A 13104-nucleotide genomic window follows, 5' to 3' on the forward strand; every position below is an offset into this window, starting at 1 on the left:
TCCTAATGTCCCAATGTCCTGATGTCCTAATGTCCCAATGTCCTAATGTCCTAATGTCCCAATGTCCTGATGTCCTAATGTCCCAATGTCCTCATGTCCTAATGTCCCAATGTCCTGATGTCCTAATGTCCCAATGTCCTAATGTCCTGATGTCCCAATGTCCTAATGTCCTAATGTCCCAATGTCCCGATGTCCTAATGTCCTAATGTCCCAATGTCCTGATGTCCTAATGTCCCAATGTCCTAATGTCCTAATGTCCTAATGTCCCAATGTCCTAATGTCCCAATGTCCTCATGTCCCAGTGATTTAAAATCGCGCTGGACAGGTCAAAAGACGAAAATAAAAGCAACAACATGTAATTCAATCTAAACATATGTATAATTTTTTTTATTGATTCTGAATTCAATGGCACAGCAAATATTCTGTATGTATGTAGATGTTGGCCAATGGGTGAGGGGTTGCCTAACATTCTCCTTGTGAATACGGGCCCGTTTATAATAATCAGTAATTCAATGCGGCTAGTGAATACAACCACAGCTGCCGATATTGTATTTCATCTGAAGAGGAAGCAAGAATCGTCCAGGAAAGGACAAGCACTCTAAATGCAAATCACCAAGGACGAATCGTCACATGTGGTAGATGTGTTTGTGAACCTACGAGCAAGGGGGTGTCATTGACAAAAGGTCATATGTGAGATTCGAACAAGTGAATCCCCGCAGCCAGAGGTAATACCTATGGGCTACCACTTTCCATCGATAATAGAGCCACGGTGCACCAGAATCCATGTGGATATGTGCACAAATAACAGAAACATAATTGGAAAACGAAATAACGGTAAAGGTTTCTACCATTGTCGGTCATTTAGATTAAAAAAAATAAAAAATGTTACAGATGAAATTTCGGAAACCCTAGCTCCTTCGTAATAGACGCAAGAAACTTAGTGTTACTTATATATAAGGGGCTGTCGGGTACTTCGGGTAGAGATACTTCAGGTAGAGATACTTCGGGTAGAGATACTTCGGGTAGAGATACTTCAGGTAGAGATACTTCAGGTAGAGATACTTCGGGTAGAGATACTTCAGGTAGAGATACTTCGGGTAGAGATACTTCGGGTAGAGATACTTCAGGTAGAGATACTTCGGGTAGACATACTTAGGGTAGAGATACTTCGGGTAGAGATACTTCAGGTAGATATACTTCGGGTAGAGATACTTCGGGTAGAGATACTTCAGGTAGAGATACTTCGGGTAGAGATACTTCGGGTAGAGATACTTCAGGTAGAGATACTTCGGGTAGAGATACTTCAGGTAGAGATACTTCGGGTAGAGATACTTCAGGTAGAGATACTTCGGGTAGAGATACTTCGGGTAGAGATTCTTCAGGTAGAGATACTTCGGGTAGAGATACTTCAGGTAGAGATACTTCGGGTAGAGATACTTCAGGTAGAGATACTTCGGGTAGAGATACTTCGGGTAGAGATACTTCAGGTAGAAATACTTCAGGTAGAAATAGTTCTGGTTGAGGTAATTCATGTACTTCTTGGAGTGAAAGGGGCGTATGAAACACTTCAGTTGCGACATAATGACATTATTCATGCAAGGTGGATTTACCCCTTCAGAGATAACAGGCGAGTAATGAATCGTGGGAGCTCGCTTCTGAATCCAACTGTTCGCTGCATCAGTTCAACTGATGCTGCGCAATTTCAGAGGTTTCAAAACGGGAGATTTTATTTTTTGTTTTCAAAGTTTGTTTCTGTTCATTATACAAGCAAGTTTTTGTCCGTGAGTTTTAAAAACAGAAACGCGATTTCATTTATGCTGCTCAAACTAACATTCGTCTTTCTGAAATTAAGTTAAGTAGTTTTAAAAGTTTTCTTTTCTTAAAATATATATAAACATACTCTGAAATGAAGAGAAAACTTTGTTGTTACATATTTCTATGCAACAATAGACGATTATCGGTTACTATAAGGACTGAAACGTTTGCTGATATGTATTTGGACGAATCAGTCCTGTCTGCCCACAGCTGAGAGGTGTGTGATGAGTGATGTACAGATTGGACGTGGTAGATTGTATGGCGCTTCAGTTACTTTTCATGTCTTTGTATAACGCCAACATAACACCAGTACGATCAGTTGTTCCATGCAATTTCCGAAATAACTGCTTGCCCGCCTGCCTGTGGCTGGTAATTTTTCTGTCGGGCTGCATGATATTTTCCTCCACCTGCCCGATTATGTGGAAGAAACTTTTATTTATGTATTCAGTTTTATTATTACTGAAAGTAATTATGTGCCTTATTTGGGGCGGTCGGGAAGCCTAGTTGTTTAAGCGTTCGCTCGTCACGCCTTACCCTGTCCCACTGGTGACACCCGTCACAAACACATGCAAAGGCAAGTCATATGTTCACCTGAAAAACACGGGAACATATGGTACGAGTCAGAATTGCACCATTTTGGTAATCAGTTTGGACACTGATGCGTCAATTTTGAAATGTCCTCACGGCTACCAAAAAACATTTTGAAAGCTTTTGCTGAGCTGGAATCAGACATTGGTACTGTGTTAGGAGCAACACGTTTCATCGGGTAACACAGCATGTCTAACAACGGTTTGTAGTTTCGGCGGAGGTATTGCTGAGTGGTTGAAGTGCTGGCTCGTCACGCCGCAGATTCTGCTTGCAGCACCAGTATTTTGGGGCGTGACATGATAATACCTACATAAATGTCTTATGCCGAATCTTTTAAAAAACCGGTTATAAAGACAGACACATATTGGTAATGGTTCGTTGTCTACTTTCAAACAACGATGACGACAGTGATTTCAGGTAGGCCGTGCGTCCTTTCAATAGCATCAAGCAATAACACCACGACTCTGGACAAAGCCAGAGTATGTTGGGAGCAATATTCTTCCCCCAAATACGACAAAATTGAAAGAACTTTAATAACATACTGACAAACTGAGCAAGAATGGCAGCTCGTTCCTCATCGATCTTCCAGTGCATTTCCTTTCAGAGGGAACAACAGAGTGTGTCTGACTGAATTTCCTGCTTCAAAAGAACTGCATTCTTTGAAGCTCAAAATAACTGACTTTCCAGTGATTTGTCATGGGTTGATATAAGATTGGAAATACCTATTTTGATTTCTGTTACAAAAATGTACTGTTAATCTATTATTTCTGTTCATATAGATTACACGTGCTATTTCTACGAAGATTTCAAAGAAGGTGATACGACTCTTGATCCACGGTTGTTTGATCAGTGTTACAACATTGACTGCCTCAAGACGATTGATGGTAGACATGTGGAGGACGTTGCCAAAATGGTTTGTGCTGGGCGCCACCGGTGGGGCAGGACACGCTTGTGTATTTGGGTACACCTATTTGACACATGCTCATCACGTCTGTTGGAATCGGACATCGTAGTGTTAGTACGGAGTTCTTTTGCTTATGAAAATGTATTTATTCAGAGGAGAAGATGTCATCGGAGTGTCCATGTTGTATAATGTGGCGATCAATGACGATGATCTTTGATTAATAAAGCTCAATTCGTCTCTATCATCATGTATTTAGTCAGGAAAGGCGCTTTACCTTGCGTTTTGTCAATATCCAATAGTACACCCATAAAGACAGGCTCTTCGAAATATCATCCCCTCGTCCAGTATATTCGGGTTAAGTCCCTTTGGTGAGACCTGCTGTCCTTGGTTCGAATCCAGTATTCACCATTATAGTTGTCGCTGTCTATACCAAACTCATGTGGCTTTTACCAATATCTCAATATCTGCTGAAACAGATTCCATTTAGCGTAAAAGGCAAAAACAATGATACAAATTATGGCGCGTCATGGCGTGTTTCGAAAGGCGTGTTATGTAAACAATAGTAGTAGGTATGCAGACGTAGATTTCAAGCTCTCACGGCTTATTTCAATATGATAATATCACAACTTCAAAAGTTTACCTTAGTTAAGAGCCGTTTATATCAAATAGGTCATTGTGCCATGTCTCTAAATGCTTTCTCGGAACGTCTCCACCTCACAGAGCACCATCTGCAGCAGCTCCCAGCTGGAGATGTTGTTCGTCGTACTCGAGGTCGGAGCTGCTGGCACCAGGATGAAGTACAGAGGGCGCCACGTGACCCGCTGCATGCAGTCTGTAATTACGAGGAAACTCTGCGAGGAAGAAGGAACAATGTGAACGTGATTCCGTCTGGGCCTCCGTGTTCTTTAGGCACTATAAATAATGTGTCTTTAAACACCCAGCCACTGATCCAGACCGTATTGGGAACCCATACTGGGCACACTATCGTTATTGGTTCACCGGATGCTGCTAATGGTAGAAGGTCAAGATAATGTTGGAATCAGATAAGCTTCTTGACATCCACTTTTAATGCATAGTTAATGTCGGAATCATGACACTATGAGTGTTGCATGTAATGAAGTTAATAGGCTGGCAAGTTATTCACAGTTGACCTTTGGCATATTTTCCCCACTTGTAAACAAGTACAGTAAACTACATTTATAACGAACACGCTTATAACGAACCGACCGATATAACGAACTTATTTTTTAGTTCCGACCATTTGTTGTATAAATGCTGCATATATGCTTATAACGAACTGCGGTTATTACGAACTAAAATTAATGGTCCCTTCGAGTTCGTTATAACCGTAGTTTACTGTAGTACTTTATTTGATAAACATGAAACGTCATCATAGAATAACCATTCTCGGTTATCCGACGAAACAGATTCCATTGAGGGTAAAGGGTAAAATATCGGTGGAAAATCAGTGATGACAGTCTTCGCGATATGTATAATAAAGTTTATAAAATAACCCTGAGGGTAACAGTTTGAAATTGCTGCGTTCTGTAACTATTTGTTTGGACTCTCGAGGGTATGTTTTCTGATACATAAATAGTCGAAACTGTCATGTATCCTCCTGAATAGCCTTGGAGAACATCCAGTCAAACCACAGGGCAATGTTGAGGGTGTCGCGTTGCTCGAGAACTGTAATGCATATTTCTAGTGGACGCATTTTCGTTGTGATTGTCCAGCTCAGTGACATTGTATTTTGTCTCTTCAATTTTGTTTATTCTCTCTTCCTTCGCTTTTGACCGAGACAGAAAACCCGATATCCCGGGCGTGCATTAACATGGTGTAACATCTTGTCTCGTGATAACTTGGTGGGAATTGTTTTCAAATAGTTTTCTAATTACAAACGACCTCAAAACACGAACATTGATGTCACACCGACCCAAGATGAGAAAAGATATATCTCAGGAACTCGATAGATCCCAGTGGGTTAACGTTGATCCGTGACTAGCTTTATAGTGCTGCGGGCGTATAAATTTCCCCACGTCGTGGAGTCGACTCTTGAAGCTGAGGCTCCCCCTAAGACTTGAGGCAACACAGGCAAGGATCATAAGGACGAATGATCCGCATGTCGAGTCTAAAACACAATTCTGAATCGAATCGAATTTCTCGGGGTTGCCTCTCAGTGTAAATGCTTATGTGGCACTTAGAGTGTTTATCTGGCGTCTGGAAGTTCAGGAACGTCGTGTGAAGGTCTCCTTTTCCTACGGTTATTTCTCGGCAAGTACATGCCCACAGCACAGCTCACATGTACTCCCTTTTCGTTATTGATCGTTATTCTGAAGTGCTCGCCACCTAAAGCAAGAGACGAGGTAGGCCAGTGGTTAAATCTTTGGCTGGTCAGAGCGGAGACATGGTTCGATTTAGCACACGAATACAGGTGTCGAAACATGTTGCAGCAAGGAATCACCTCGATTACATGTGAACTATTGCGACTTCTTAAAGTTACGCAAATTATTTTTACGGAAATCATTCATCATAGTGCCGTAAGCAGAGAATATGAGGACACTAATAACTCAAGCAAATTGTTATAATAATGATATTAAATGTCCACATCGATAATATGCTCATGTCGCATACAACGTTAGTTAAAAGACAGCTTAAACGGATAAGTCTGAAGTTGTGCTTTGAAGCAGAATGGGTTGGCACTGCCCTGAGTTTGGAACATTGTTCCACGTCAAGGCAGCTGCTGTGCTGAAAGATCGGAAGTCATAAAAGTTGAGTTTCTATCTGGGGACTACGAGAAGATGGTTAGATCCAGAACGTCCCTGGTGGGGCAGTATGCAGTGAGCGTGTCACCGAGGTGGTTAGAAGCATTGCCATGCACACATGGATGTTGAATATTGAAGTCCACTCTTGCGCTCTTGCGCTCACTGGCGACCAGTGAAGCGACATAATTACTGGGGTTGTACTGTCAAAGGACTTTGTCACAATACGAGCTGCAGTGTTTTGAATTCCTTGTCGTCGAGAGATGAGGTCTTGAGAGATATAGTGTAGACAAATGTTGCAGTCGTCAATTTGAGACCATCAGAGATCTGGGCTGCTGCGTAAGGCAATGTCGAAAAGAGCCAATATTGGGGAGAGCGAACAGCATTTGCATATTTCTAATACTCGTTTCTTCTTTGCTGAGCTGGACTTTCATAGCTCCATGTCAGAATGATGAAATCTGATTGGTTCACGTGATCCTGATAAAATACTATGTATCCCGCCTCGGGGGAAATAGATTTCTCAGCGGGAGAATATATTCCTTATACCCCGTCACGAACAAGACTGAATGTGGATTTCTGATCGGGAGTATAAATCCCTTTTAGCCGCACACTTTTTCCAAGTCAATGACCGTCACGTGAAACAGTATAAGATGACCTCAGCTCAACCGAAGAACTGTTTGTTATTAGTAATGAATTTGTCTTAATGTTTTTAATGTCATATTAAAACCCGCCGGTAAGATTAAGTCGTTATAGCAGTATCACTCGGGGTACATGTGGTTTGGCGATCCCTCGTTAGGTTTTATACCACTAGCGGGACGCAGGAGATCACATGTACCCCTTGTGCTACTGCTACAACATCTAGTGTAAGTGTACACCAAAACTTGGGCCCAACCTATTTTTCAAAACAGTAGGTTTGAAATAAGCTTGCTTTAATTCACGGTAGGTTTGATAGGGCTACATTCCACAACGAACAAACACAATGACAGAATATAGTTGCATTTCTTCCTAATTTACTTGCAGCTGGACGTTATGTATTTACTCGTGATGTAAGTATGATAAATATATTTCTAAGGGTTTGATCTATTTTATTGAAATTTATGATACCGCAATATAATCCTTTGAATCTTCAGAAGACGGGCACTTGCTCCGCAAACATGACAATTCCAACCCTTGCCGAACTAGGTTGTAATTCCGGAGTTTTGTCTGGATTAACGAGTCAATCAATCAATGTTTACTCCTGGGACTGATGAGGCAATGCACAGTAAATCAAAATCGCGTAACGGACTAGACATCCGGCTTGTAACCAACATGGATTACAACGTGCAGATTTCGGTCGACTGCAGGATTTGCAAAGCATGTGTACCGCCAACTTGGCGTCCTAAGATATTTTCTAAATCTTTTCATTTTTTTAATCTATGTGCTCACGTGATTTAGATCTTGATTATGGATCATATCATATCGACTGTGTGCCGTCATTTGGTAAAAGAAAATACATGTGATACGAGAGGTGGAACCTGATTGGACAATAGAAGGGACATAGAAGGGACATAACTCGTAATAGCCACTGGCGTCGCTACGATCGGGCCCAGAAATTCCAGTCTAGTTCGGCAAGGGTGAACTGAACTTTTACAGTCAGTTAACTCCATTGCCACGGGAAGATGACTTAAATCCGGGGATTGTTATTGTAACGTGATGCACTCTTATAGCGCTCTCTCGAGATACGATAAGCAGAGCTACATCAATTATATGTAAATACATCGACACCCTTTCTTATAAGAAATCTCTGCTGAAAGTCGATTGTACGATTCCAACTCTATCATAAACATGTGGTTATGAATCACTATCAAACAGTGATGACACCAGGTGTTTGCCAGATGGTAAGCGTATTCTGTACCACGGGTAACACCCGTTACAAATACCCGAAGAGACACGTCAATTCTTGGCGATAAAGCCACGGGACCTAATGGTACAACTTGGTAGAAGGAATTGCATCATACATTATTTTTCTCGCTGATGTGTCAAGATATATGGTCAAGATGTTTAAATTAAGATTCAGGATTATCGATCATCTGATATCGTTCAATAATGGCCACATAGCCTTCCATTGATTTACAGGCCGATTTCGTGGTCTATTGGTGGAGAGTCTGCCCGGCGAGCATCATACCACAAGTCGTTAAAGGATGGTACTAGTTCTAACCCTGCCTGGGGCTCGGAATTAGGAGGTTAAAACAAGGACTGGTCTGCTTGGAGTCAGCATACTGTGTCTGTGTTGGCTATAAAGGTTAAACTGCGGCATCATAGCTCAGTGGGCTAGCACTATAAATCGGCATTAGTTACACTGAGTAGCAAACCAGCAGCTCTAGCCTATGGAGGCTACATTTCACTATTCAGAGGCACAATCGAGCATGCTCTCTCTACGAAAATATCACAGAACACCAAACGCCTCTTGCTCACAATGTGTTTTACCAGGATTATTACAATCAAGGCCTTCATAAAGTTTTTCAAACATTTTATGCTGGACCTGTGGAGAACACTGATTCTTTCAGCAGATGGGGATGGTGTGGTGGTTGAAGGTATCTGTAAGATATTTCTACACTACAGCTAGGCAAACATTCGAACATAAGACATCTGAACATGAACAGAAAAGGACTATACAGAAGCACAGGACCAGGTCCTTCGTTTGTAGGACCGCTTCTGTTGCCTAGTGGTAGAGCCGCTGCCCGGAGAGCGGAAGGTCGGGGGTTCGATCCCCTTGCAACGTCATACTAAAAAAGTTTAAAAGATGTTACTTGTTGTTACCCTGTATGGTGCCCGATATTAAGGGGTTAACACAAGGACTGGTCAGCTCGAGTGGAGTAGTATTCATGTTAAACTGAGGCACGGTATCTGAGTGAGCTTAGCACTGTAAAATCGGCATTACTTCAGACTAGTACGCGTAGACACACACACGCACGCACGCACGCACGCACGCACGCACACACACACACACACACGTCCATGCACGTCGCTATATGAGTGCAATAATCTTGAACGCGACGTTAAATACCATTTCACCCACGTTTTATTGTGGACCTGTGGAGAACATTTCCAAATTTGACGCATCGGTGACCAGCATAAAGTCCGATGCCAGTCCCCAGGTAGTGGGTTTTGTGGCTGTTATTAACACTCGTCATTGACGTTATACTTGTTGCATGGAATATGACACCCAAACAGAAACGTTTTTTAGGGAGGTTGTGGGTCAAAATCTCCATGAAACCAATATAGGGTATTTATCTGGATCACAATTCGCTATGCCATCTTTTGAAAGTTAAAAAAGTTGACAACTATCGATTTCAGGATACGATAAGAAAGAGTTCAATTTGGTCTTCGCTCTGAAAATGCAGCTTCAGTTATGTTTTTAGTCATTTCGCCTTGAGACTCTTTGAATGTGACAACTAGTTCGACATGAATAACACTTTTTAGAGAGCTTTTAAAAATGCTTTGAGGTTTATTCCCCCGTACACGTTTGAACTGCAAACCAATTTTAACAAGTTCTAAGAAACGTTGGGTTTAATGGAGCATCTGGTTTTCACTAAAGTGTCAGTGTCATATCATAAAATCCCAGCGACGTCTCAACGGAAGTGGGACTAATGCCCAGCGAGTAGAATGTGATAAGATCCCCGCAGTAATCCTTTCAGAACACTGATCACTTCAAACGTTCAAAACAGATTTAAAAAGAAAGTACTTTCAGTGGCTATCGATATATACACCTAGTTCATTGCTTTTATTCGACTTGTTGGTTTTAAGTCTCTATTTGCCCTACATAGAGATAACATGCTGTCATTTTTAACGATGTTCAACACCTGACACACGTGATGCTATCTTCAACACTTGTCAACACGATGGTATGTTCAACACTTGACAATGTGATGTTAGGTTCAACACTTGACAATATGATGTTAGGTTCAACACTTGACAATGTGATGTTATGTTGAACACTTGACAATATGATGTTGTGTTTAACACTTGACAATATGATGTTATGTTGAACACTTGCCAACACGATGGTATGTATGATGGTGTGTTCAACACTTGACAATATGATGTTGTGTTCAACACCTGACAATACGATGTTGCGTTCAACACCTGACAATATGATGTTTTGTTTAACACTTGACAATATGATGTTACGTTCAACACTTGACAATGTGATGTTAGGTTGAACACTTGCCAATATGATGTTATGTTTTACACTTGACAATGTCATGTTATGTTCATCACTTGACAATATGATGTTGTGTCTAACACTTGACAAAATGATGTTATGTTGAACACTTGGCAACACGATGGTATGTTCAACACCTGACAATATGATGTTGTGTTCAACACTTGCCAACACGATGGTATGTTCAACACCTGACAATATGATGTTGTGTTCAACACCTGACAATATGATGTTATGTTTAACACCTGACAATATGATATTACGTTCAACACTTGACAATGTGATGATTTATTCAACACGTGACAATATGATGATTTATTCAACAATTGACAATATGATGTTATGTATAGAAGGTTGAATGTGACTCCATGTGATTTGCATTCGAAGTTTGTAGAAATTTCAGAGCAAATGGTTATTTACTGATACCCAAGCCGGTTGCATCTCTCTACTTCAACGATGCGGCAACATCTGGAACTGCATTACATCATCGTATAATAACATAGATAATACAACCCCATAAATCATCCCCAACTGTCAACCAGTTATGTAATGCTTCGTATCGATTCCCAAATTGGTTGATGTCACATTTATAGAATGATTGCTGTCTTTTTGCAACACCACAATGCTAATTTAGATGTCTGACTCCGTCTCTCAGTGTTTTGCAACCCGGATCAATGTTACTAAATTACCAGATGATATGTCGGAAGGTAAAGTTTCAGACACTAATGTATCTTTACAGCCGCTCCCTTTGGAAGTTGTTGTATTGATTTTGGGGCACTTTTCTCAGATGTAATCGTAAAACTCTCCCTAGGGAATAACTGTATTTGCTATATAACACGCATGGATCTCAATTCTCACTGAAAAGTTTTCAATGTATCTTTTCAAATGTCATTTCTTTCATATTAGACTCGACCCTTGAAGATCCGGGGTGGGTAGAATAGGTCTACAGCAACCCATTCTTGCCGTAAAAAACTATGCTTGTCATAAGAGGCGACTAACGGGACCGGGTGGTCAGGCTCGCTGACATGGCTGATGCATGTCATCGATCCCAATTGCGTGGATCGATGCTCATGATATCAATCACTGGATTGTCTGGTCAAGACGCAATTATTTACATATAACCTTCATAAAGCTGGAATATTACTGAGTGCGGCGTTCAACACCAAACAAACAAACAAACATATACTGAACCGCAAAAGAAACGTTACCATGTCTAGATATATGGGAAACCTTATTTGTCCATACACTATAAACATACTTTGAGACATATTAAAAAGGTGAAACTGGCAAAACTGATCATCAAGGTTGAAATTAAAGTGTCAAATGTTCTTAAAGTGAAACACAACACTAGTCTCTGAGAAAATGGCATCACAAATCAGTATCTCGTGTGACCGCAATTTGTGCATTGATGACTTCCGTGCAACGTCGATACATGGAATGGATAAGGCGGTTGATGAAGGGCATAGGCACTTGAGCCCACATTCTGAGCAACGCCTGACGCAGTTCAGCTGCAGTTGTCGGCCTTGGTCGGATGTCATTCAGCCGGCTTTGAATCTCGTCCCACAGGTGTTCAATGGGATTTAAATCGGGACTGAGGGCAGGCCACTGCTTGTTCTGATGCCATTCTGCTGGAGGAAGTCACCTGTAGCTCTCGCAGTGTGGGCACGGGCGTTATCATGCTGAAACTCGTGGTTGCGGTGACGTGCCAAATGAGGTATGGCGTGTGGTCTCAAGACTTGATCAATGTACCGAGCTGCTGTGACACAATTGCCTCTCCCTGGACCGATGTTCTGGAAGACCACAGGGCCGACCCTCTGTGCAAGACCAATTTCACCTTACACCATGATGCTCGGACCACCCCAGGAGTCTCTCTCAACAACACAAGCATCTGAATAACGTTCTCCACGGCGTCGCCAGACTCTCTGCCATCTGCTGTTGAGATACTGTAACGGCTCTCGTCTGAGAAGAAGACTATTCTCCACTGCTGGTGGCACACTGAAGACGGTCCTGGCGATGACGTGGTGTCAGAATGGGGCCTCGGTTTGGCCTGTGACAGTTGAGGGGTCTGCTCGTCAATCGTCGATGCACGGTGTCCGCACTGATGTGTTGCGTGTGTGTCCTCATGGTCTGTCGAGCAGTTTCCGCAGCAGTAACAAAGCGATCTTGATGATGCTGTCGCACAATCTGACGATCCTGACGTTGGGTGGTGACCCTTGTTCTTCCACTACGTGGTCGGTCATCTGTAGTGTTGGTGGTCTGGTACCGTTGCTGGAGCCTGTATATGGTCCTTACATGGACTTAAAATGCATTGACTGCTTGCCGGGCGGTTTGTCCAGCTTGCAATCGTCCAAGGGCTTGGTGTCGATGATTTCTTGTCAATCTTGGGCATGTGGTAGCAATTCAATGACGAATGAATGTTATCCGATCGAGGTGGGTGTTTATAGGGCTAGAACTGGGGGAACGCATGTGCATTTCAATTTGGACGGAACTCACGTGCATCGGGTTACCATGGCCGTTGCCGTGATCGTTTAGGCGATCGGTTTTATTGTCATCTGCTTTGTTTTTTTATCATCAAATTTCATTTTTCCGGACAAGGTAATGTTAAATTTTAGAAACTTTGACAAACATTACCCAGATATGTAAATGACAACTTTTCATGCAATGTTACTTGGGGTGACGTTTCCTTTGCTATTCAGTATATTAGACTCGTCACAATCCTCGACATCTGCCAAAATGTAAACGGATGCAGACATTTATTGTACTTATTGCAAAGGAGTTAACATTTATACACTCTGAAGTTACATAGGTGCTGTACTAAATGTAATAGAAAAACC

Source organism: Haliotis rufescens, unplaced genomic scaffold (assembly GCF_023055435.1).
Source record: "Haliotis rufescens isolate VD_foot unplaced genomic scaffold, xgHalRufe1.0.p SCAF_17, whole genome shotgun sequence".
NCBI lineage: Eukaryota > Metazoa > Mollusca > Gastropoda > Lepetellida > Haliotidae > Haliotis > Haliotis rufescens.